The 26,152-nt window shown below is 41.6% G+C and overlaps 2 long non-coding RNA genes across 7 annotated transcripts in view; one reads left to right on the forward strand and one right to left on the reverse strand.

Moving 5' to 3' along the window:
- Positions 1-5,635: 5,635 nt before the first annotated feature.
- Positions 5,636-19,079, reverse strand: LOC138755457 (uncharacterized). Its single transcript, XR_011352312.1, has 3 exons — positions 18,802-19,079; positions 7,035-7,086; positions 5,636-5,781 (listed from the first exon to the last, which is right to left on the reverse strand). It is a non-coding gene; the product is annotated as an uncharacterized lncRNA (long non-coding RNA).
- A 126-nt stretch (positions 19,080-19,205) lies between these two features.
- LOC138755456 (uncharacterized) overlaps positions 19,206-26,152 on the forward strand; it is a 105,172-nt gene continuing 98,225 nt past the window's right edge. For 5 of the 6 annotated variants that reach the window (XR_011352308.1, XR_011352306.1, XR_011352309.1 and 2 more), the window contains exon 1: positions 19,206-19,318. This is a non-coding gene — a long non-coding RNA (uncharacterized lncRNA). Of the gene's footprint in view, positions 19,319-20,357; positions 20,497-26,152 lie in introns of all 6 variants that reach the window. The other variant, XR_011352310.1, reaches the window with a different exon arrangement.

Consider the following 26,152-nt stretch of genomic DNA (forward strand, 5'->3'; position numbering starts at 1 on the left):
AAATTGGATAGCTTCTTAAAAACAGGTGTAGGAATCATGATAGCTGTTCAGCTCACATCTGTTGCTTTCAATTCAGGTAGCATGTGAGCTTCATATTACCTGCTTATTTACATAATTCACACATTCCCTCATTAACAGCTCACAGTCTTTTCTTCCCAGGGTAGATAACTAAAGGGCACAGGTTTAAGGCGAGAAGGAAGAGATTTAGGAGGGACCTGAGGATTTTTTTTCACTCAGATGGAGTGCATCTGGAGTCAGCTGTCAGAGGAATATGCCAGAGGAAGTTCAAAAGACCTTTTGGTAGATTAATGGATGGACCATGAAGGTAATTAGCCCAGAATACAAAAGGTTCTGTTCTGTGCTGTCTGACTCTATAAACAGTGCTGTTTAATGCTTACAGAGCTCAGCAGATGGGTCATCTAAGTGGTTAACACATTCTCAAGCTCTGTACATTTTCTGATGGAAAGGTATGTTGTAGTTGAAACAAATAGTGGATGTTGTAAATGAAGATGGTTTCATCCGGAAAATAGTGACACAATATGGGAGAAAGTAACTCTAAGATATTCTGGCAGCACATTAGGGATCCAAACAGAGAAAGTAAATTTGAAATCTTTATCCAGAAAGCCCTCTCACCTGTCTGTATGAAGTCAGTAAGAAAATAGTCACAGCTGTCAATGCCAGCCTAATCTAAGTTTGCAGTTGTGTAAGAGGTTTAAGTGAGGACATTTTCACTGAAGTGTAGATGATTCACAAGTTACTGCCAAATCATTCTTTAACATAAAGGGTGAATTTGGCTTCTTGCTGAAATCTGCTCCCATACCCAGCCCCATCTTAATTTCTCTCCCCTTCCACACCCCCCCCTCCCCCACAACACATTTCTCTCCTACACCTTGTCCTGTTATTTACTGAATGACTGGTCACGCTATATGCTGCAGGCAATGCTAAGTAAACATCCAGACAGAACTTTGAAGTAAGACAAAAATTCCTCGGCTCTTTACATGCTATTTCCTGGTCATTTTAATAATGTTAAGAGCACTAGAAGGCAGCAACATTTGTACAACTGTAGTAGCAATCTAGAGGAATCAATTTAAGAATTGGTCTGAAATAGTTTTAAAATATCCTTTTTAATAGCAATTGTGGGATGTTTCATGGTAATGATCACTTGCTCACTTAGACACAAAGTCATAGCCAGGTAGCTCATACTACACAATTTATAAAAAATCAAAAATAGATTTTATTCACAATAAATTATTTACAAAAGGAAAACCATTCAAAATCCCTTCCACTCTTAGTTTCATATCCATACATTCCCATCACTGTACATTCTTGCATTCATTTCTATTTACACCATTGTGGCATCTGTTGTTTGAGGGGATTCCCCTGGTTTCAGCCAGTCAATGCATGGTATTGGGAGAACTCTTAGTGTGTATTTATACTCAGGACACCTTGCATCACCCCCCATCACCTCGCATCACCGCGATTTTTTTGTCCCTCGCATCACCGCGCATTTTAAGACTACCTGAACTGTTTCTACCGAGTGATGAATACGCGGTGATGCAGGGTGATGCGAGGTGATACGAGGAATGCGAGGTGATGCAGGGCGATGCGAGGTGACCAGGAAGTCCGATGAGCAATTGAAAACCGCGGGTGAAAAATCGCGACTTCCAGTGAGTCACCCGCGGTTTTTCCACTGCGAGGTCGTCCCTTGCATCACCCCGCATCGACCACCTCAAAAGTAGGACGCCGGAGCACCTCGAATCGCTGCATATCGGCCACAACCGGATGTGATTACAGTGCGGCCAGATTCGAGGTTTCACCTCGCATTACCTCGCATCACCGCACTTTTCCCGGCTCAGTAGAAACAACCCCATTGACTGTGGTCCTTCCCCACAGCCCGCATTGGCTGCACCAAGCCCCTGTGCATCCCTCAGCCTGTACTCGTGCAGCTTGGAATGTGCCAGTCAGCACCATTACTGCTGAAAAACCAACAGTTTTGGACAGACCAAAGAGTGTCTTTCACTGAGTTGATTGTCTTCCAGAAATTCTGGATGTCTGGCTCTGTGTGTGTCCCTGGAAACAGCCCATAACTCAGAGAGTCAGTCCTCCGTTATACTGCTGCTGGGTAGAACCATGAAAAGATTCCTTTTCCACACATTCTTAACAAATTTGCATTCAGCAGAGAGGTTGGTAATTGTCTCCTCCATCATGGTCACGTTGCAATGTGCAACGTGGATGATGTTTTGGTTATACAGGAAGGATCTAACTGGGAGGGCTCCACTTGCTGCAAGCCAGGCCAAGTCCTGGTCTTGTTTGTGAGCACTCTCAATATGATATTCTTCCAGTTGACTTGGACGATCTGCTCAGAGTCCCAAATCACTGAGTCCATTAAGTTCTCCTTATTCAGTGTCTGCAGGATGTTTGTGCTGACCACTGCCTGATGGCCTTGTGGTCAAAGATGTTGGTCTGGAAATACTTTTCCACGAAGGATAGGTAGGGTAGCAAAGTCCAGCTGACTGGGACATTACGCAACAATGGGATCAGGCCCATCTTTTGCACCACTGGGAACAAGTAGAACCTCAGCACATAGCAGCGTTTTGTACCCTGTCCATACATGAAGGTGGTCATTAGGATGTGGGCCATGTTGGGTACGCCCTTACTTCATGGTCTAGTGACTTCTATATGGTGACTCTTTCCATTATGGATCCCCGTGTGAACCGGAAAACCACCAGGGCAGAGATGCGGGAGATGGACCATACCTGTGCCATGTACAGCAGTACTGAGAGTACCTTGCATTTGATGACCAAGTTCTTCCCTGTTATTGAGAGGAAGCACCATTCCCAAAGACCCAATTTCTGGTGGATATTTGCAATCCACTTTGACCAGTTCTTGTTGCAAACCTCCACCCCTCCAATACCTTCAGGTTGTCAGATCTGACTGCACAGGGGGTGGTTGACCAGTCAGGCCAGCTACTTAAGAGCATTGCCTCATTCTTCCAGTTTATCATGGAACCTGATCCGGATTCAAATTGACCGCAGATTGCAGATCAATCTGCAGTCCATTCATGTGTCCAAACAGGAGACGGTATTGTTGTCCATGTACAGGGTGAGCTTGACTTGAGTGCCTCCACTGCTGGCAATGTCATTCCACTTTTTCCCTTGTCCTTCCTGATTGATTCAGCAAAGGTTCTTAGCAGCACACAAATATGACTGGAGAGAGTGAGCAAACTCCAGACTTGATGGGGAAGATATCCATGTGGAGCAGTTTAATCCAATTTTAGATTCCCTTCCCAAAGTCCATTTGGAGAGCACTTCCATCATGTACAGTATCCTCCTTATTGTTTGGGATGAAGACACTTTTTTCCTTTATTTTCCCCTGTGCTTCATGGTTTCAAATCTGTAATCAAACAATTCATATGCAATTAAAGTGCACATTCCAGAGTTTATTCAAGATTATTTCTATACATTGTGTTTGGTCATGTAGAAATTACAGCACTTTTTACATATTGTCTCCTCATTTCAGGGCACCATAATGTATGGGACCTTTGGCTTCACAGGTGTTTGAGTACACAAAGGTTTAATTGCTTCATTGGTACAGATATAAGAGAGCTAGGCTTGCTTCTACGCTTTTGATCACCTTTTGAGTCTGTAGTTACTATTTTTCAACATAAGGGTCAGAGTTGTTCTAATGAAATCAAAGAAGCCATAATTAGGCTGAAAAACAAGATTAAAACAGTAAGGGACATGGCTTAAACCTTAAGATTTCCAAAATCAACAGTTTGGAACCTAATTAAGAAGAAAGAGCGTACTGGTGAGCTCAGTATTAGCAAAGGGCCTGGTAGACCAAGAAAGATCTCCACTGCTGATGACAGAAGAATTCTCATCATGATGAAGAAAAATCCCCAAACCTATGTCCGACAGGTCAGAAACACTCTTTAGGAAGATGTGTCAATGACTACTGTCCACACAAGACTTCATGGAACAGAAATACAAAGGCTACACTGCAAGGTGCAAACCATGGCAAAGGTGGTTTGTTTTGGATCTTGGGCAGTTCGTTTACAGCTCTACCCTTTGCTCGCCATCACTCTGATACAGGTTAAGCTTGCTCTCATCTGTCCACCAGACCTGTTTGCAGAATCCTGCAGGCTCTTTTAAATACTTCTTGGGAAATTGTAACCTGGCCATCCTTTCTGTGGCTAACTTGTAGTTTGTATCTTGCAATGTAGCTGCCTGTAGGAGTCTGTCGTTGCCATTTTTCAACATGAAAAGCATCTAGACTCCAAAGGTGATCAAAAGCTTAGAAGCAAGTCTAGCTTTCTTGCACCAATGAAGCAATTAAACACCTGTGAAGCCAAAGGTCCCATACATTATGGTGCCCTGAAATGAGGGGACAATATATAAAACGTGCTGTAATTTCTACATGATCAAAATGTGTACCTTGCATAACCCCTTGCACTTTAATTACATATGAATTGTTTCATTACAAATTTAAAACTGGAGCACAGGGGTAAATAATGTAAAAAAAAAAAAAAGTGTCTTTGTCCAACTTTATGGAGGGTTCTGTATGTGTATAATATACAGTCAAAAGCCTTCTGGTCTAAGCTGACCAGGCAAATGTCCAAACACCTATCCTACACAAAGGCAATGGTATCTCCGATCATTGTGAGTCTGTCAGAGATTTACTTGTCCAGAACTGTGCAGGTTTGGTCTCAGTGGATTACCTGCTCTAGGGCAGACTTGACTCAATTGGTGACAGCCTTGGACCAGATTTTTTCATCAATGTTTAACAATGAGTTTCCAATTCCTGAAATCCTTCTTGTCATCTTCTGTTTGAAGGTGAAGGTGATAATGCCCTTCCTCATGGAAACTGACACCCTCCTGCCAGGAGCATAGCATTAGATATATCAGATCTGGGCTCACCCAGTCCTACAGAGCTGTGTACAACACAGCCATACAAATTAAAGGAGATAGCAAAAATATTGGGAGAAAAAGGTTATTGGGAGATTAAATGCATTCAAATATAAAGTCATAACATTGTTTCAAAGAGGCCAGCATTGACAAGAACATACTGTTCTTGTGTTAACTTGTTCATACTGTAACATTCATAACATATAGTGGTGAACAAGTTGTTTGTCATGGGGGCAAAATTGATATTTCTGAGAGCCACAAAACACCCAAGTCCTAAACTCCAAGGAACAAGGAATTCTTGTCGTGTACTTACAACCCATGTAGTCCAGCAGTGAAGCTCTGACTTTCCTAGCAGTTGTGCTATAAAATCTGCTGCTCAACCTTCATCAGGTTAGATCCTGCATTAGTTCATTTAAACATGAAGTATTAGGCCTCTTGGCTCTTGGAGCCTGATCTTGTATTCAGTAAGATCATATCTGATGGAACTGTAGCTAAAGTTCCCCATTCCCATCTATCCTGGGTAATCTTTCACTGCCTTCAATAGGAATCAGCTATGAGGTTGTGAGGAGTTTCAGATAATTCACAAATTTTAAATTAATGAATGTATCCCATATTTAATTACAAATTATATAACATACATATTAAATGTTTTATTGAATTTAATTATTTTAATCTTATTTTCAATATTACATTAAGTTGTAATTTTTAAAAAATATTTTAATTTTTAGTTTTGAATGTTGTAAAAGGGGTATGAGAAGCCATTTGATAGTTTTGACAGTTAACAGGCTTGTGGCAGAGCTTAATTGCTTGTCAGAAATTTTCAGAATCCTGCCAATTGGTTCCTGGCTTTGGAGACCAAGGACTTACTGCAATTATCCTGTGGAGAAAAGGGAAGAGAAAAATACAGAGGTAGAAAAGAGGGCAGTCAAATAAATGCTGTTAGTATTTCATTCCCCTCAAGATTAATCAGGAACAACAAAACCAGTCTTTCTGTAACCTGCACCAGTGAAGGAAGCAGAAATGGGTTAATAGCAAAATAATAAACTGATTACTTTTTAAAACCAGGTTGAAATCCAGCTGGAATACTGTATATTTCTTTCCTGATCTTGCTGGATATCCCCAGGGAACAAGAGTGTGGAGAGGCTTGACCTTCCATATGTTTTCAAACTCACTGGCAACTGAGGCCACTGGTGGCTGGTTAGTGTGAGAAACAAAATGAAATATTTGCTTTTGTCAGGGTCTTTATATTTTTGGAGTTATACCAGAATGCAGTTTTTATTCTGGTGCTCTCTGCAGCGCCTTGTGCAGACCAGGGAAGGGTAAAACATGTCCAACTCTTCACCACGTGAAGCAGGCCAGACAAAACTACCCTCTGACTATGTTCACTAACATGCAGAATCTGAATTCAATGCCCATTTAATGGAATTTAGCCTGGCTGCAAAATATAATTTACTAGATCTAGGCAGCAAAAATAGCCACATGTAAAACATAGGTCATTGTACATGTATGTGAATGATTTGGGAAGAATACAGATATCCGTCATAACAAGGACTAGTTTGTTTGGAGTATCAGTGGAGTCCCACAACACATATATGAATTATTCCAGAATATGGGACTCCTGAAGATTCCTGTTCACAAAAAATAGCGTGGTCATATTCCATATTTATTGCTGATGACCAACTCAACCTCGCTGCAATCCTGTATTGCCATGGATGTGTTCTGCAGCATGTTTGACTTTCTGAATTGAATGAACAAAAGTTTCCTCCAATAATATAAGGAAGACTGGAGCCAATGTACGCCACAAGACCGATTCCCTAACCATTAATGCTATTCTCTTTCTTGGACAGATTTGGGACTAGAAATACTGTATTGGATGTTTCCTGAACTAATCGGACCATTAAAAGAATGGAATATCTGAGACAGGAGAGGAAGTGACTACCAAAAAGGTCCCATTGAGATAGACAGAGGACAAGGGTGTATGGAGTCTCATGTAGTGAGGAAGGTGATGTAATGGAGTTAGCCATATATCTTTTCTCCTACCCCTGATGGAAATGGCTGTCACAATTTTATCATGTGCATATATGAATTATAGCCACTCCGTCTCTCAGAGATGCTTTTACAATTTCTCACCTCTATTGTTCACTTCCTGAAATGCTGTTACTTTCCATAAGTCCTTGAATCCCTATAAAATAAATAACATGAAAATTATTTAAAAATACACAGAGATAGTACAGATTCTATCACCAATGTGTATATGTATAGATTGTAGTGTAGGATGATTGTGATTGGCTGAGAGCATAGCCACGCCTACTGGCTGGTCTTAAAGGGTTGCTCCTAGCCAGGCCAGATCATTCTGGACTGGTTGACATACATGTGGTACGCTCCAGTCTTCTAGTCAATAAAAGCCTTGGTTTGGATCAACAAGCCTTTGATTCTTTCGACGTAGTCTGCAAACACCTCATATGCCAGGCTGTTATTCATTGAGCAACTCGACGTTTAATATCATTCCCCAGAGGGTGGTGAAGCTGTCCTTGCTGTGAGTCAACACCCTTCTCTGTAACTGGATCCTGGACTTCCTAACGGAAAGACCACAGTCTGTCTGGGTTGGTAACAGAATATTGAGCACTGTTACGCTGAGCACTGGCACACCTCAGGGCTGTGTGCTCAGCCCGCTGCTGTTCATGCTACTGACCCACCAGATCTAACTCCAACAGTGTCATCATGTTTGCAGATGACACAGCAGTAATTGGCCTGATAATCTTGTGAAATGGAGCAAGTGTAACAACCTGAGTCTCAATGTGGACAACACAAAGAAGATTGATTGTAGACTTCAGGAGGATCAGGAACAACCACCCTCCACTACAAATCAACAACTCTATAGTAGAGAGAGTGGAGAACACCATGTTCCTTGGAGTTACTGACTTATTTTGGACACTCAGCATCTCCTCACTTGTCAGGAAGGTGCAACAGTAACTGCACTTCTTGAGAAGAATGAAGTGGGCAATCATTATGTCAACCTTCTATAGGAACTCTTTCGAGAGCATCCTGGCTAGCTGCATCACAGTGCAGTACAGCTTCTGCAGTGAAATGGTTTGGAGGTCAATCCATAGGACCATCAAAGTGGCAGAGAGGATCACTGGAGTCTCCCCCTCCCCCATCGATTGTCTGAAGAGGGTGCACAAAATCATTGAGCACCCCTTCCACCCTGCACATGGCATCTTTCAGCTGCTCCTGTCGGGAAAGAGATAGAGTATTGGAGCCAGCTCCATCAGGATGAAGAACAGGTTCTTACTATGGGCAGTGAAAATGCTGAACGACCAATAGAACTGCTCACACTAACTATCGGAGACTCTCAGTTGTACAAAACAATATTTTTATAGATATAATACTTGTCCTGCATATGTATTATTTGTCTGTATGTGTGCAATGTCTGGTTGTATGTCTGCATGTTTTTGCACCGAGGACCAGGAAATGCTATTTTGTGAGGTTGTACAATCAGATGACAATAAACTTGACTTGGCTTGACTTGAATTAATGTGAACCTATTATTTTTAACGTCCCTATCTTGCCCAACACCCTCCATGCAAGGATTCTAATATAGAAAGTCTTCGATTCAATTTATTAGATGAGATGTTAGGTCCAATTAAAAAGCATAAAAGATCCAAATGATGTATCTCTCTGTGAACTCTATTTACTTAACACAAATGCTCTTTCCATCTACAGTCAATCAATGAAAATCCACAATATAGGGAGAAAATATTTTCTTTGTTATCTCTTTGCAACAAATTAATATCTCTGCTTAAAAAGAATACAGTTACAGTTTATTCAAATATCCTGCAGAGGAACTTTGGAACATTGTAGGTAAAGAAAGCATAAAAATTGAGATAATTTTAAAGAAAGCCAAGAGGACGTATTTTTGCAGTATATTTCTCATTCCCCTTTGGACATCCTGAAACACTTTTCAATTGATGATATATTTCTGGAATGCATTTACTGATCTAATGTAAGAAACCAAGCAGAGAATTAGCACACAATAAGCACGTACAAATAGTAATGGAACAATACTCAGATAATTTGCTTTAGTGACAATTAAGCGATAAATACTAATCAAGTAATGAAGTAGTTACATCTGATTTCACCGAGCATACCATTAAATTTCTAAATGACAAATACTTATTGAATGCTTACGGTTTCCTTAAAATATAATTAAATAAGATTACACAAAGACATTAACTTTGCTAATGAAAGAACACAGCTTGTTTGATTGACAAATAAATTGCCAAGAATAAGCTCAATTTTTGAAATATTTTATTTATGATATTCCAAACAAACTCAGTTTTCAGTCTTATCGATATTAATGTTGACAGCATCAACATTTGATTACAGGTTACGGTTATCAATTCTGTACAAGGTTTTCTGTAAATTTCAAATGTTTCTCTCCCCTTCCCTCCACGTTTAACACTTAACAGTTAACCAACCATAGTTACACAAAACATTCAGGACATTCACAACAAAGGTGTGAAATGTATATGAGGGGTTTATGGGTTTGGCATGACACGGCATACAGTGCTCAGGCTGTTTTCTTTTTCTGGTTGGGATGGGATTCCCCCAACTCCCACCAATTGAGGGGTAGATGGAGAAGGTAGGGTGGTGAGGCACGATGGTCCACACTATAATTGTGCTCCTATTGGATTTAGATATGTTTGTCAAGTTTTCTAGAAGGTGTTGTATTTTTTCCTCAAGTTGTAAGTAATTTTGTCCAGTGGAACACAGCTTTGCATTTCTGTGTTCCAGCATGCAAATGCTCAAGCAGGAGTTGGTCTTCCAGGTAACCGTTATGCACTTTCTGGCCACTGGCAATGCGATCATTATGAATTGGATTTGAAATTTGGACAGGTTCATCTTAAGTCTGATGTCCATTATGTTTCCCAACAGGAACAACTCTGGATCCTGTGGGAATTCTTTACCTTTAATTTTTTTTCCCCAGGACTTGGCCTACTTCCACCCAGAAGGGTCTCACCTTGGTACGTTCCCAGGTTGCATGGACAAAGGTTTCTGTTGCAATGCCACATCTGAAGCATTTGTCTGATAATTCTGATTTAGATCCGTTCAATTTTTGTGGTGTCAGGTACAGCAGGTGTAGGAAGTTGTATTGTACCAGCCTGTACCATGCATTAATGATTGCTGTCATACTGGTCTGACACATGCCGGACGAGCACTGCTCATCAATCGTTATTCAGAAGTCTGACTCCCACCTCTGACTTGATTTGTGAAGGCCTGGTTTAGGTCCTTCTGCTTGGAGCAAGAAATTCATTGCCGAGATGAACTTCCATATGTTTCCCCCTTTGAATCAGGGTCTTTATGTTACGGCACGTTGGTAGGGCCATAGTTGAACCTAATTTGTCCTGTAGAAAGATCTTATCTGAAGGTAGCAGTGGAACATCTTATTTATTTGATAAATCATACTTCTTCCTAAGTTGTTCAAATGACTTTAGCCACCCCCACTTGTAACAGTCCTATATGCACCTTACATCATTATGATGCGAGGTGTCCAGGATACTGTTACCCACCGTATAAATCTATTTAGAGTCAGGTGTTTTTAGGGACAGCTCCACTTTGATTTCTACGTATTGATTAACTTTATTCCAAATGGAAATTGTTTTAGTATAGTGTTAGGTCTGCTTTGTTCATGAATGAGTGAGACAAACACCAGACTGAGTCGAAATCAGGGTTCTTTGTTCTTTATTACCGGATTGTAACACTTGCGACTAAACATGTTAGTCGGAGAATGCATTCTGCCGTTATCAGCAAAATGGTGATTTTTTTTATACCCTTGGATACATGCTTAGAACATCATCATATCATTACTTGTCCAATGACTAAAACTGTTGCTATCCTTTCCCTGCTAGCTTCCTGCCTCTCAATCCATCAATGTCTCTCTTATCTTGTAAGTACAAGGATGCATTCACATCTTGTTACAGCCCTGTACAGGGTAACTCCTTACACATTCCCATCTCATGATGTTTTACCTAACAGGAGTACAAGGACACCTCCCCTTCTTGTTACAGCCCTGCACAGGGTAACTCCTTACACATTCCCATCTCATGATGTTTTACCTTACAATAGGGATGGCTGTTTTCCCAGATAACGATTTGGCAATCAATTTATAAATAAAGTCCTCTTGTCACCTTCTCACCTACCACTTGCAGGTCAATTTGTGCCAAGGATGGTACACCTCCCTCCTCAAAATGTGAGGCATATAGCTCGACTGGGCTGCCCATTCATAGTCTGTCCAGATTGTAATCCCAGGTCAATTTTTCCATAGAGACCCTGGTTACCTTTCTGTTCCATAGAAATGTCCTTATTCGCGAAAGCAAATTTTGGCAATATCCCCAGGGTAATGCCACAGGCAGTGTCTGGAATCTTCCCTTCATGGAAGAGATAGGAAAAGCATTGAATTCGCTGCAGACCAACAAGTCTACAGGGGAGGATGGATTTCCACCTGAGTTACAGAACCACAGAACCTTCCAGCACAGAAACAGGCCCTTTGGCCCTTCTAGTCTGTGCTGAACCATTTTTTTGTTGCCTAGTCCCACTGACCTGCACCCAGTCCATAGCCCTCCATTCCTCTCCCATCCCTGTACCTGTCCAAATTCTTCTTAAATGTTAAAATTGAGCCCACATTCACCACTTCAGCTGGAAGCTTGTTCCACTCTCCCACCACACTAAGTGAAGAAGTTCCCCCTCGTGTTTCCCCTTTCACTCTTAACCCATGACTTCTGGTTTGGCTCTCACCTACCCTTAGTGGAAAAAGTCTATCTACATTTACTCTGTCTATACCCCTCATCATTTTAAATACCTCTATCAAGTCTCCCCTCATTCTACACTCCAGGGAATAATGTCCTAACCTGTTTAACCTTTCCCTGTAACTCAGTTTCTGAAGTCTGGGCAACATCCTAGTAAATCTTCTCTGCATTCTCTCTATCTTATTGATATCTTTCCTGTAGTTAGATTTTATAAGGAATTCAAGGATTTATTGATCCCTCTCTAAATGGAGGTGGTAGATCAGGCAATGGAGTCCCATACCCTCCTGGAATCTTTTATGATAGCTATCATTACAATGATCATTAAAAAAGACAAAGATCCATTAATGCCATCTTCTTTATAGATTCATTTCACTGCTAAACACAGACTATAAGATACTTGCCAAAGCCCTGGCAAATAGATTGGTGAAACATTTGCCAAAACTGATAAATAATAATCAAGTGGGCTTTGTGTATAAATAAAAAAAAAAAAAAAAAAAAAAAGACAGACAGTGGATAACATTGGCAGACTGTTGAGTTTAATGCATCTGGCACAAACCAGAAACGAGGGGTTTAATTGTGGTCCTGGATGTGGAAAAGGCATTGGACAGATTGGAATGGGATTTTTTTACTCAAAGTGCTGGAAAGGTTGGGGCAATGGGCAGCTTTTATAAATCGGATAAGGGGGCTCAACCACATGCCCAAGGGCAGCTTTTATAAATCGGATAAGGGGGCTCGACCACATGCCCAAGGCCAGCTTTTATAAATCTGATAAGGGGGCTCGACCACATGCCCAAGGCTAACACTGACAAGATCAAGTAGACAAGGGTGTCACTATCTCCAGCTCTATTCATACTAGCCACGGAGCCACTAACCGAAGCCATCCACCAGGATCTAGACATCAAAGGTTTTAGTATAGGCCAGGAAGAACATAAAATGAATTTATTTGCCGACAATGTACTCGTATATGTGACAGACCCAAAAAACTTGTTGTCCAAGCAGTGCTCTACTCTGGAGGACTATGGGGAGCTCTCTGGGTATAAAGTCAATTAGGACAAAAGCAAAATCATGCCACTTACTAAGGGGGATTATAGACAATTTTAAGAAAATAGTCATTTAAAGTGGCCACAAAATGGGATCAAATACCTAGGAGTCAGAATAGCCAATAACTTGAATAATTTATATAAACTAAATTATACCCCTTTGGGAGAATTGAGGAGAACTTAAACAGGTGGATGTCCCTGCCTAATGTTAGTGGGCAGGGTTAACTGTGTTAAATGAATGTGTTGCCGTGACTTCAATAATCTCATTAGCCTCTTTTAAATTGCAGCATCTGGGTAGCCCTCCTGGGACCCATATGCAATTACTGGGGCAAAGGTGCTGGAAGCACTTTTCAAATTGCAGGGGGATTGACCCATTAAATCACAAACCCAGCAATTTAAGAGGGACCCCAACCCGCAATGACATGTCATGCACTCACCAGAAGTACTGCCAGATGTTCAGATGCTGCTGCCCGGTGATGCACACATTTTCCTGTTCAAATCACCTGTGGACGCAATCTAGGTAAGTTTAACTGGGTTCCCTAACTACCTCTGAGGTAGGTCAGGGACCCAGTTGGATTCTGACGAGATTGATGGGGCCAGACCCTTTCTTAACTGCCATGTAACTGGGGTGCTAACTGGGCAAATTGCTTGATTAACCACACTTTACATGGCAGTTTGAAAGGGGCAATGTTTTTCTGTCATGTCGTACCTTGGGATCTTTAGCATTCTCTTTAAATTGTGAGGGTGCTGGATTAATTTTTCATCTGAAAGCTAGCACGTCCTACAATGCAACATACACAGCTTTTGTGCTTTTATCTGAAGTGGAATTTGAATAAACAAATTCTGGCTCAGGCATAAGAGTTAACAATTTACTGATGTCTGACACTAACCAAGGAAGAAATTGTTATTGTCAAGAGGTACTATCAAAAAGTAAGAGGCTAAGTAAGATACAAGAAGAAACACACCAAATTTACAAATTAGTAAAAGCAAGAGCAAAATTAAACAGGATCATAAAATAGCTTTATGGTTCATTTCTGAAGGAAAAGTCAGAAAGTTATCCTTAACATCCACCAAATCTTGCCCAGATTATATTTATTCTACTGTATACAATACTAACCTAGTAAATCGAGAAAGGATATGGAGGTATTAGAGAAGCACTGAAAACGTTTAAAGGACAGTATCGTAATTATGAGATTATATGAAAGTAATAAGTTGGGGTGATCTCATAGAGTTCTTTAAAATAAGAAAGGATTCATAAGCAGATGATTTTCAACTAATGGGAAGAACAAAACAAGAGCCCATCAGTACAAGGCAGTCAGCAAGAAATCAAATGGGCAATTTGAAAGTAACTTCACACAAAAAGGGATAAGAGCATTAAACTTGCAACCACAGTGGGAAATAGACTGGGTGTATTTAGTAGAAACTATGCAAGCATATGGAAGGTCAGTTTGATAAGATTAATGAGGAAAGATTAATAAGCAGAAGTAACCTTGCATTGACCATAAACAATAGGATATCCTCATTGACCAGGTATTTTGCTGTACATTCAGCAGATGGTTGAGATGATTGTGTTACAGATAGCCATGGTTGAGCACAAAATAAATGAGTAGGGTAAAGGGGGAATCAAAAAAAAAATGGTTAATGGCAAAATTAAGAAGGAACTGCAGGAGAAAATGAGTGGAAAACATTTAAATTTAAATATTTTTGTTATTCTTAGACATACAGCATGGTAACAGGCCCTTTCGGCTCATGAGCTCGTGGCGCCCAATTACACCCAATTCATCTACGGTATATATCGGTATATTTTGAACAATGAGAGGAAATCGAACCCCCTGGGGTAAATCCATGGGGACACGGGTAAAGCATACAAACTCCTTACAGACAGTGTGAGATTCAAACCCTGGTCCTGATTGCTGGTGTTGTAACAGCGTTGCGCTCACCGCTATGCTAATCATTGCCATCCTTTTCTTTTGTGGATACTGGCTGATGGTGTTTCCATGTGCCTGTAGACCTTATCATTCTTGGTTGCAGAAGTTGTGAATTTGGAAGTTGCTGTCAGAGTAAGTTAGGCACATACAGGCAATAGTAACCACTTTTTCAAAGTGGTACACACAACAGCCAGAGTAGTGAAGGAAATGAAAGGATAGAATAAAAAGATAATCAAGTCAGATTCCTTGGATGGTGTGGGGTTTCCAGGTTTTGTTGTAGTCATTCCTATCCTGGCACATGGAGGGCATTTCATCACATTCCAGATATGTACCTTTTAGATGGTAAAATATTTTTGTGTCATGGATGAATCATATACCACAGTGATACACAACCACTCCACTGATCTTAAGATCACAATGTTGCATTAGGCACACAGCGAGTGAAAGAACCACACTGAGTCAAAAGTGACTTGAACCAAATGACTTTTACAGAACTCTCACGTGCATTTAAATCCCTCAGAACCCGATGATGCTTGTGACTCCCGGGACCTTTATGACATCAGCTACTAGGCTGTGAGCTTTCCCTGTACAGTCAAATCTGTGGGGTCTTGCCCGCGACTCCCTGAGCCAGTTCACCTGTTGATCGGCGAGCTGCCACATGACCCACCCCCAGAACCAACATTAGGAGGTCTGGAGTCCATGGCCCACATCTCTTTAGTCCTTTTGGGTGGCTGACCTCATCAGTGAGGGATTGACACAGTCACAGGGTGTTCCAGGTCTAGGTGCACTGGCTTGAGGCAGTCAGTGGTGAAGGTCTCCTCATGAATGCTCATGTCGAGGACGCAAGTGGTTCTGTTCTGGAGGCCTGCTGGAGTGAAGTCCGGTACATGCCCCTGCGGACGAAGACGTATTCACAGTCCTGGAGGTCCTTGGGGACAAAGGAAGATGTTGGGTCATGGCACGAGGTAGGGATGGGAGCTAGCATTCCTAATTTCTCTTGGAGTCTTGTGAGCACTGCCATGGGTGACTCCTTTATTCCATGGGCCGCTGGCACAAACTCATCTGGAACTGTCAGTGGAGTGCTGTATGCCAACTATGCTGAAGACGTGGCTAAGTCTTCTTTGGGAACCATGCGAATGCCAAAAAGCACTCATAGGAGCTCGTCCACCCAATCTGGGCCTCGGAGGTGCGCCATCAGGGCCGACTTCAGATGCTGGTGGAAAGTGTACCAGCCATTGGACTCCATATGGTAGGCTGTGATGTAGTGTAGCTGGATCCCAAGTAGCTGTGCCAGCACCGATCATAGGCTGGAGATGAACTGGACCCCCCCCCCCCACCCCACCCCCGTGTCTGAGTGATGTTGGCAGGAGAGCAGGCTGAAATATGCAACCCAGCTTCCAATGAGGGTTCAGGCGCAGGACTCCGTGGTGGACATGTCAGTGATCCATCTGGTGAACCTGTTGACCATGTTGAATAGATACCTTACCCCCCGGGAGACTGGCAGTGGCATTGGCAGGAAGGGTTGAAGGGGGGGGGGAACCTTCACATGCCTTTGGACTTTAGAGCTCTGGCAGTGTATGCTTGTCCAGGCCCAGTGCCTGATCTGCTTGCATAGGCCATGCCAAGCAAATCTATTGGCCACCAGTTGGATGGTTGCCCGAATGGATGGGTGTGCCAAACCATGTAGTGCATTGAAAATGTGATGCCTCCAAGCAGCTGGAACGATGGGTCAGGTTTGGCCAGTGGACACGTCACAGTGGAGCTTCCTCCCTGTCGAGCCAATGGGGATGTCTTCAAGTTGTAGGTCTGAGACTGTGATGCGGTAAGCCAGCATTTCTTCATCTAGCTGCTGTGCCTCGGTGAGCACCACATAGTCCAACCCTGGGGTCAGGGAATGCACCAATTGGATGGAGGGGCAAGACGGTGCGTTGCCATGATGTTGTTTGACAGTGGTGGTATACTCCGATACGTATGACAGGTGGCATTGCTGCCATGCTGACCATGGATCTGACACTTTGGCGAATGCAAAGGTGAGAGGTTTGTGATCTGTGAAAACCGTAAACTCCCACCCCTCCAAGAAATACCGAAGTGCTGGATGGCAAGGTAGAGGGCTATCAGCTCCCTGACGAAGGTGTTGTATTTCAGCTCTGGAGGATGCACGTGCTGGCTGAAGAACATGAACGATTACCACTGACCCTCAATTAATTGTTCCAGCATAGTGCTGACTGTTGAGTTTGAAGCGTCAACCATAATATCTGTGGGCACATCCACCTGCATGTGTACCAGGAGGATGGCATTTGCAAGGGTATCCTTGGCCTGCTCGAAAGCCACTGCTCACTCCATGTTCCAGGTGATTTCCTTGGCCTTGCTGGACATCAGGGCAAATAAGGTTTGCATGATTTGGGCCGCTGATGGTAGGAATCAATGGTAAAAGTTGATCATCCCCACCACGAACTCCTGTTGACCCTTGACTGTACCGGGCCTGGCAAACTAGCATATGGCCTTGACTTTCACTGGCAAGAGAACCACTCCATGCCAGTTGATGCGATACCCAAGGAAATCCATGGCTGACAGCCCGAAACGGCACTTTGCAGGATTGATGTCCAGGTTGTATTCACTCAAATGGTGGCAAAGTTGGCACAGGTGCATCAAATGCTCTTGTTGCAAGTGACTGGCGATCATGATATCATCTAAGTAGATGAAGTCAAAATCCAAGCCATGCCCCACTGAATCCATGAGTCACTGGAATGCCTGTGTTGCGTTCTTGAGTCTGAAAGGCTTCTGCAGGAACTCAAATAAGCCAAATAGGATAATGAGGGCCTTCTTGGGGACATCGCTGGGGTGGACGGGAATCTGGTGTTACCTGAGGATCAGGTTGACCTTGGAGAAGATGTGTGCCCCATGCAAATTGGCTTTAAATCCTAAATATGGATAGTGGTCGGCCGTGGTTGCATAGTTAAGCCTTCTGTAGTCACCGCATGGCCTCTATCCTCCAACCAACATGCACCATGTGCAGCGGAGAGGCCCACGGGCTGTCTGAGTGCCGAATGATCTTCCCCATCTCCATTTTCCTGAACTCCTCCTTGGCGAGGTGGAGTTTGTCAGGCTGGAGCCTGCTTGTCTGTGTGTGTAGTGGTGGCCCTTGAGTGGGAATGTGATGCTGTACGCCATCCTTAGGGGCGTCTGTGAAGAACGGCAGCATAATAATGGTCGGGAACTCCACTAGTACTCTAGTAAATTTGTTGCCTGACAAAGTCACAGAGTCCAGGTGTGGGGCCGGTAACTTGGCTTCGCCAAGCGTGAAGGTCTGGAAGTCTTGGCATTCACTAGGTGCCGTCCCTTGAAGAAGGCCTGGAGGAAATCTGCATACAATTAAGTCTGCGACACTGCTGCCAGCGTAAATGACCAGGTGAAATGGCTGGATCCGAACTGTAGTCAGATGTTTGCATGTTGTATGTGTGAATACTGCTGTGGTTGGCAGCAGTGAGCATCAATCCTGACTTCCCAGCATGGATGTCGTGGCTCAAGGGGGGAAAAACGCTAACCTCTGCCCCTGTGTCTATGAGGAACTTTTTCCTGGAATGTCGGTCCCATAAGTAAAGGAGGCTATCATGATGGCCAGCTGCCACAGCCATTAGCAATGCTGGCCTTGATGTTTCCCAGAAAAGGACAGGGTGGGCAGCAACAATGGGCTCCTGAACCCCACTTTTGGTGGTTAAAAACACCAATGGTCCGAACTGGGGCCACTCTCTGCTGGGGGCATCATTGACTTTGTTGGTGGCATGGGGAAGGCCCAGGCCTTAGGGCGTGATGTGGCAACTTGGTCGATGGAGACTCCACCATGCTGCTTGGTGTGCCACAGAATATCTGCGCAGGCCACTACTTTGCATGGGTCACTGAAATCATTGTCAATGATGAGGAGGAAGATATATTCTGGCATCTGCTCAAGAAAGACTTGTTCAAACTGTTAAATGGCTTATGGTCGTCTACTAGCACCAGCATCTCATTCATTAAAGCCAATAATGCGTGGTTGCCTAGGCTGTCACTGTGGAGCAACTGCACTGTGCACTTATGGCGGGAGAGGCCAAAAGTATGGATCAGAAGTGTCTTGATTGTTTCGTACCTGTCTACAACCGCTGATGTAGGAAGCTGCTGTTTCCTGGTCCAGTGAGCCAATCACATAGTAGTACTTTGTGGCGTCCGAGTCGATTTGCCTGGCTTGATATTGGGCTTCAGCCTATTCAAACCAGATCTGTGGCTGTGAGGTCCAGAAAGCCGGCAGTTTCAGTGAAACTGCATTCTGCATGCTTGGGTCGGTCATTGTTGGGCCCAAATGCCCTTTGGGGTCACTAATGTAGTTGCACTAGGCATGCAGCAAGTGAAAGAACCTCACTGCTGAAAGTGAGTTGAACCAACTGACTTTAATAGAACTCTCGCACGCATTTAAATCCCTCAGAATTATGATGATGCTTGTGACTCCCAGGACCTTTATGATATCAGCCACCAGGCTGTGGGCTTGCCCTGCACCTGGAGCACATGCAGTCAGATCTGCCATGGACTTGCCCACGAAGGTGTGAACTGGTTCGCCTGTTGGCTGGGTGAGCTGCCACAGGGTAGCTTTTGCTTGACATTTTAATAGGGTGAATATTTGTTTATGATCAATTCATGCTCAGGGTGCTTCATTTATTTTCAGAGAATTTTTTTTCTGTAGGTTTGGAGGGAAAGTGCTAAGATTGCATCACACCCCAGTGTGATACAGGCAAACAATATAGAAAAAAACAAATGACGAGATATATTAGAACATTTTTTGGAAAAGTGTTCAATGAAAAATTCTTAAGCAGGTTTTAGGGATAAATAGCAGAAAAGAAATGAGAGAAATGACAATGGTGGAGAATCGTAAAATAAACAATTTGCTTCTTCAATAAACAGTTGGACCTCAGGGTGGTCTTTCATGCGACAAACAATTGAGAGCATAAGACTTAGGCGAGGCAATAAGCATAATTTGCATTTTTCAAACAAAGAGTTAAGCTCATGTTATTGTATCTAATAATTGTTGTAGTAAATTTTCTTTTTTACATTGAGTTGCAATATTATTTAGGTTGCCCTGGGGCTGAGATAATATAAATAAAATTCAGCTCCCTCATTATTTGTTCGCAATGCCAATGAAGATCCATCTGCCACTGGAGAATGTTAATAGCAGCATTCCACAATGAGCATACCAAATGCAATGCTCATTTGGTGCCTCCTTTCAAGTGAGCTAGATTATTCTGTATTGCTTGCTGGAAGAAAATGATAGTCTTTCTAAAATATTCATAATGCTTTGAAAGTATTTCAGCAATAAAATAATATAGAACCACAGATTTAAATAAGAAAAAAGTCCTTTCACTCACAGTGCTTGTGACAACATTGAATGAGCTACTGAGATTTAAGATTCTTTTATTGTAATAATACACAAAATGTTAGACCCATAGTGTTGTTCCCTTTTACCCATATTCTTACAAAATTGACTGCAAATTTTAAATTCTGTTGTTAGGAAATGGATAACGTGCCAATATAGGATTTGCAGTCATGGCCTATATTTTTCTGCATTGGTGAAAGCTGCAAAGAACATTATAGATTTAGCGATCCAGAATATGGATCTTCCCATTTACAAGTTCCCTTGTACTCTGGCCATTTCAGTGATTCCACAAATATATTCCAGGACCTTGCAGAGGAGGTATGTGGTGGAGCTCTCCCTTTTGCTGGAAGCAGGAAAGAAGAACTGATTGCTTCTCTCTGAGATAGTCCATACACATTCCCAAAGTGTAATCTACAAAAGGTGGGCTCTGTTTTCTGGGAATTACTTGGAAATTTGTTCCTAAAAATCTGGTTCACTTGGTGGAATAGAATTTGATAAGTCATCTAGTTACTTTAACTTTTAAAATTTGAGTTGATAATGAATCAAGTTGCTATCTAACATTTGAAAAAGACAATGTTCAGCAAGGTTGGGCTCATTGGAAGCGAATCATTTGGGGTTAAATAGCAACTGTTCACATTGAATTGATTCAGGTTATGCTGTCAAATTAACAATGTTTCATATTATTCATCTTGTTAATCCATAACTCAAACCATTGTAATTCACTATAATCTTCTGGATAATTTTCACTTCTCCACCTATCACATCCTGAGTTTGCAGAGGTTTGGTATGACATCAGAAACCCTGGCAGATTTCTACAGATGTGTGGTGGAAAGTATGCTGACCAGCTGTATCACGGTCTGGTATGGGATCACCAATACCTCTGAGCATAAAGACCTGCAAAAGATAGTGGATACAGACTAGGAAATCTCAGACAAAACCCTCCCTACCATCAAGAGCATGTCGGAGTGCAGCAGAAATCGTCCAGCATCCACATCATCCAGCACACACTCTATTCTTGCTGTTACCATTAGGAAAGAAGTATAGGTGGCACAAGAACACCTGCTACCCCTCCACCATCAGAATCCTCAACAAAAAACCCAATCAGGGACCCATTTATTGTCTCATACCTTTGCACTTTATTGATTTTATTTATTTATGCATTGCACAGTCAGTTTGTTTACATTTCTTTATTGCTTACATGAGCATATTGAGTACAGTTTTTTCCCACACTACCATTAAGTGGTAATACTGCCTCACCCACAGGAAAAAGAATCAAATATGTACTCTGACAATAAATCTGAAGGTGGCAGTTCCTCTTTAACCTTCCTATAAGATGACAATCTTGCAACCTAGATTGGAATGAAATAGCAAAGCAATCATATTTTTAACATAGAAATTGATGTTACTGCAGAGCTATTAAATCTCTGGTTCAGAAAGGAAGCCATTTAAATTGTATCATCCTTCCTACAGCAATAAATCTTCTATAAATATACTGTATTTGAAATGCAGTTTCTTTGTATGTTGATATTGTTTTTCCAATGTCAACATTATTTCTCTTAGTTTATTTTTTATTTCTTTCTCTTTTTGTAACTGACACTAGTTAACCTACTTCCTTCTCCATCACTTGCAAACATTTTATCACAACCCTTCAGTCTCATTAGATCGGGCCATGGAGGTTTGGTCCATTTATTCGCAAGATTTTGGGCTGAGCTCTGTTGATGTATCTTCACCTTTGCTACATAAAGGCACTGTTTGACCTGTTGAGTTTCTCCAGCATTAGTGTGTTTTTTTTTACCATTTACAGGGAATAATTTTTCACCATCATCTCTATGTGGGAAGTTCACATTTGTGCTTTCTTATTACAAGTCTTTTTCCATGACCTCTGGGTCACCTCTGAGTCACCTTGAGCAATAGCATGCAGGATCTCACAGGCTGTATAATTAAAAGGTGGATTTCACAAACCAAGTGTTAATCTGTCTACATTGCTCACCACTGGAAGTCCAAGATCATAGAAACTTCCCACATAACTCTTACTGCAACCTTTAATGCAATATGAGTGAAAGAAATCAGTTGGTGTTGCCAATACATTACTAGTCCCAATTCTCCCCTTGAGAATGAAATTGGATATAACCAGCCTCTGAGCTTGAATTAGGAACTGACCCCTATCCCCAGAATGGTTGGCCATGGCATACTTGACATAGATCTTGGGGTGGAATGGGGAAGGTTGTATGGAATTAAAGATGAGTTAGAGGACAGACTTGATCATTTGGGGGAAACAACTGAAAGCAGGAGTGGGTTTTTGTGTGGGTGAGATTGGTTTAGAGGAGTGTTCACCTAGACTCTTTAGTGATTTCTAGCTGTTGCTTTAGCCTTGGCTGTTCTGCAAGAAGAAAATCTGCACCAGCTAGAGTAACATTTAGAGCAGTCTAATTTGCAACAGAATTTTGAAGCCAATATGATATCACTGAATCAGCATATGCAAATTGTCCAATGCGAATTGACCTATGTCAAGAACAGATCCTGTCTGCTCAAACATCACCACTATGGACGCGATAGGTAGCATCCTTCTGATGTTATCAACATTTGCTGCCACTCGCCACACTCGCTGCTTATGGAGCCATTTTGCACTCAATAATTGGTTGCATAGCCAGTCTTTTTAAATGTTCTATCTATTTATCTATCAACCTCTTATTAAGAATTTTGCTCCAAGATAATACTGTTATAGGTACAACAACCAAATTTGTACAGTAAAGTCACAGAAGCATCAAAAAGAAAAATAATCAGATCACTTTATTGTGACGATGTTGGTTGAAAAACAAAAACCAGGACATTTACACAATTTAGAATGGTTCCTTAGAATTTATTTTCCATCTCAGAGTATAGACTATTTTTATTCAAAATATCATAACTGATATGCTTAATGAACTTGATGGAACTGTCTGTATAGAAGAGTCTAATAAATGAGCTCTATGTCAGCTCTCTGTAGATCCTAGGAACTGAGAAGAACTAAATATCCTCAGCAAGTTTCCAAGTAAGCATATGATCAATTTTGTCTTTGCTCACAATGCATCATAACTGTGAGCTTCACTGTAAGATTAATGTTGCACCACACACACATAATGGATAGTAATTGAAAACAGATACTGGAAAACTGAAATAAAAATAGAAAATTCTCAAAACATTTTCAGACAAACTGAATGAAAATTGAAAAAAAAACCTCCAGATAATGAACATTTGAAATGAGAACAGAAAATGCAGCAGGTCAGGAAGGAGAAACATTGAGGCCTGAGAATGTTTGCAAGACTGTCCAACATATATATGGTCAAGGATCTGAAATGTTAACTCTACCTCTCTTTGCACGGAAACTGCTTGATAATGCATAGGAATCCACTAATTGCTCATTCCAAATATGCTGGTTTGTTCTTTCTCAATTGGAGTTAGCATAGATGGTAGAGTAAAGCATTGCTGAATAATCCACTATGCGGAAAACTCCAAATAAGATATTCTTCATATGCTCATTGAATGTAGCTGGTGTTCTAATAGATAGGGTTGAGAATTGACAACTACATACATATTCTCTCAAATTTCTGATACCTGCATATATCCTTGTTTTAGTTATTTGTTGTGTTAAAGATATTTTTATAATTTGAAGCTTTTACAGAGTTCTATCTTTTCTCACAGTTGATTCTAAAGATCACCTTTTAAGTACATGTACTAAATTTCAAGGCTGCAAACCCACATTTCACAGTCCTTATAATTTGGATTACGAACAATGCATCTTTCCTTACCTCCAGAATTTAAATGGATCTCTTATTTTTTTCAGTACACTGGAGGGGTTGGTCATGGTACTAATTGTCTGGTTTGATCATCCGGTCCCTGATAAATTTTACTGTTTGAACTTCACTGCTCAGTTCTTAATTGGCTTTATTCATTGCGTTGCTTTGATGTTAAAAAAAATTTTTTAGCCTTAGTTCTGAAATCTTCAGAATATCTTTCAGCTTTTTCCTGGTTTGCCTGGTTTTCCTTCTGATTTGTCATATTTAAACTTACCTGTATCAAATTCTACCTGCTGGTCTTTTACAAACTTTCAAAGGCTTATCCCACTCAAGCTATTATTTATGAACCACTTACTGTGATCCCTCACCTTAAATATATGGCCTCTTGTTGTAGATTCCCCAGGGAAATAGACTATGACTATTTTCCTTATCTATATCCTTCATGAATTTGTAAATCTCTAAGGTTCCCTCAGGCTCCTACACACCAGGAAGAAAAGTCCCAATTTATCCTACCTCTCATTATAATTCAAGATTCTTGTATTGTCATGTAATAAAGCAGATGTAATATTACTTGAAATTAATTTAGATGTTCACCATCAGCAGAAATTGCCCACCACCCTTGTGGATTCTCCTCCAGCGCTCCCGCAGTCACTGCATCTGCACACATCTTAGTCAACCTGAGATCCAGATACAAATCTCAGATATGGTCAGGAAGCCTTCAGCACCCAATCCCCTCCCACTCTTGGCACCCTCTCACATCTCAGTTCCAATATCTGATACCTGTCAGCCAGTCACGAGCCAATCGCCTGCAGTCTGAAGCACGCATGGGTTCTTCACCTTCAGTCGCCAACAGATGGTGCCTGTGTGTTCTTCAGCCACATAGCCCCTCATTGGTCCACCATTGTGGTCACTGTAGGGACAACTCATCTGCTTCTCAAATGGTGGTGGGGGGGGGGGGTTCTCCACATTTTCTAGCGGCCTGTACCAGTCCTTTGCTTCCTCAGGGTCTGCAACCCTATTGAGGCCATTGGCAACATAGGCACTGCCATCTTGAAACTCACCTCTCAGCTCCTTTAACAGGCCATTCAAAGCCTATGTGGAGACATCGGTAGTTGGACTGGGTGGGAGAACCCTGTGGATAAGTGCTGTATTTCTGCTCCCCACTCTCTCTGGCAATGCACCAGTGGCAGTGCTGCCATTGTAGCAGATGTAGCACTGCCACCATTTTCTTTTGCCATTCCCAGTAACATTCCTTATGCACCTTATCTTAGTTCAATGATATCTTTCCTATGGCTGGGTGACCAAAACTACACACAACACTCCAAGTATGGTCTCACCAATATGGCCCTGCTCTTGTGCTCATTGCCCTGATCAACGAAGGCAAGCATGCCAAATACCTTCTTCACCACCTTATCTACTTGTGTCACCATTTTCATTGACTGATGTAGCTGTACCTCCAAGTCTAATCTAATTGTAGGTCATATCTTCTGATCCAACATGGGGAATAATGCTAGAAATCGGATGAGATTTATTGTCGAATACATAAGTATATTGTATAGATGTTCCAAAATTCTTACTTGCTACAGCCTCACAGGTACATAAGCTAGACCAATTACAAAAGTAAAATTATTACAATGTGCCAAGACAGAAAGAGATTATAAGTATAAAATAATAGATGGATAAATACACACATTTGCAGTTAATACAAGGAAAAAAAAAATGATGTTTTAGTAGTATAGACAGATCTGTTGGCATTCACAGTGTAGTTTATGGTTAGGTTAATGTAGTACGAGGAGGTTCAAGAGCTTGATAGCTGTTGGATAAAACTGTTCTTGAACCTGGGGATGTTGGATTTAAGGCTTTTGTACCTTCTGCCCAAATATGTCAGCAATGAGAGGTTGTGACCAGGATGGTGGGGTCCTTTAAATGTTGGCTGCTTTCTTGTGTTAGTGTCTCACATAGATATTTTCAGTTGAAGCGAGGACATTGCACATGATGGACATGGCTAGGTTTGCCACTTTCTCAGCAGTATCTACCTCATTCATATTACTACTAGAAACAAATATTTAGGGATAAAATACACGAAGCATGCAATAATACTCAGTGAAAGGTTTGGGCTGGGGAACAAATTGTATGGTAAGTGTGATTAGGATTTTGAGTTTGTTTTAGACAGAAGTGAACAGGGATGTTTATGAAATTCTGTGAACAATTTTGGGAAAGATTTTAAAGACAAAGGCATTGAACATTCATATACTTAACTCAAAATAGGCTGTGGCCAAATTAATTGGGCCATATTTTGT

The sequence above is a fragment of the Narcine bancroftii genome, chromosome 2 (assembly GCF_036971445.1).
Source record: "Narcine bancroftii isolate sNarBan1 chromosome 2, sNarBan1.hap1, whole genome shotgun sequence".
In the NCBI taxonomy this organism is placed as follows: Eukaryota; Metazoa; Chordata; class Chondrichthyes; order Torpediniformes; family Narcinidae; genus Narcine; species Narcine bancroftii.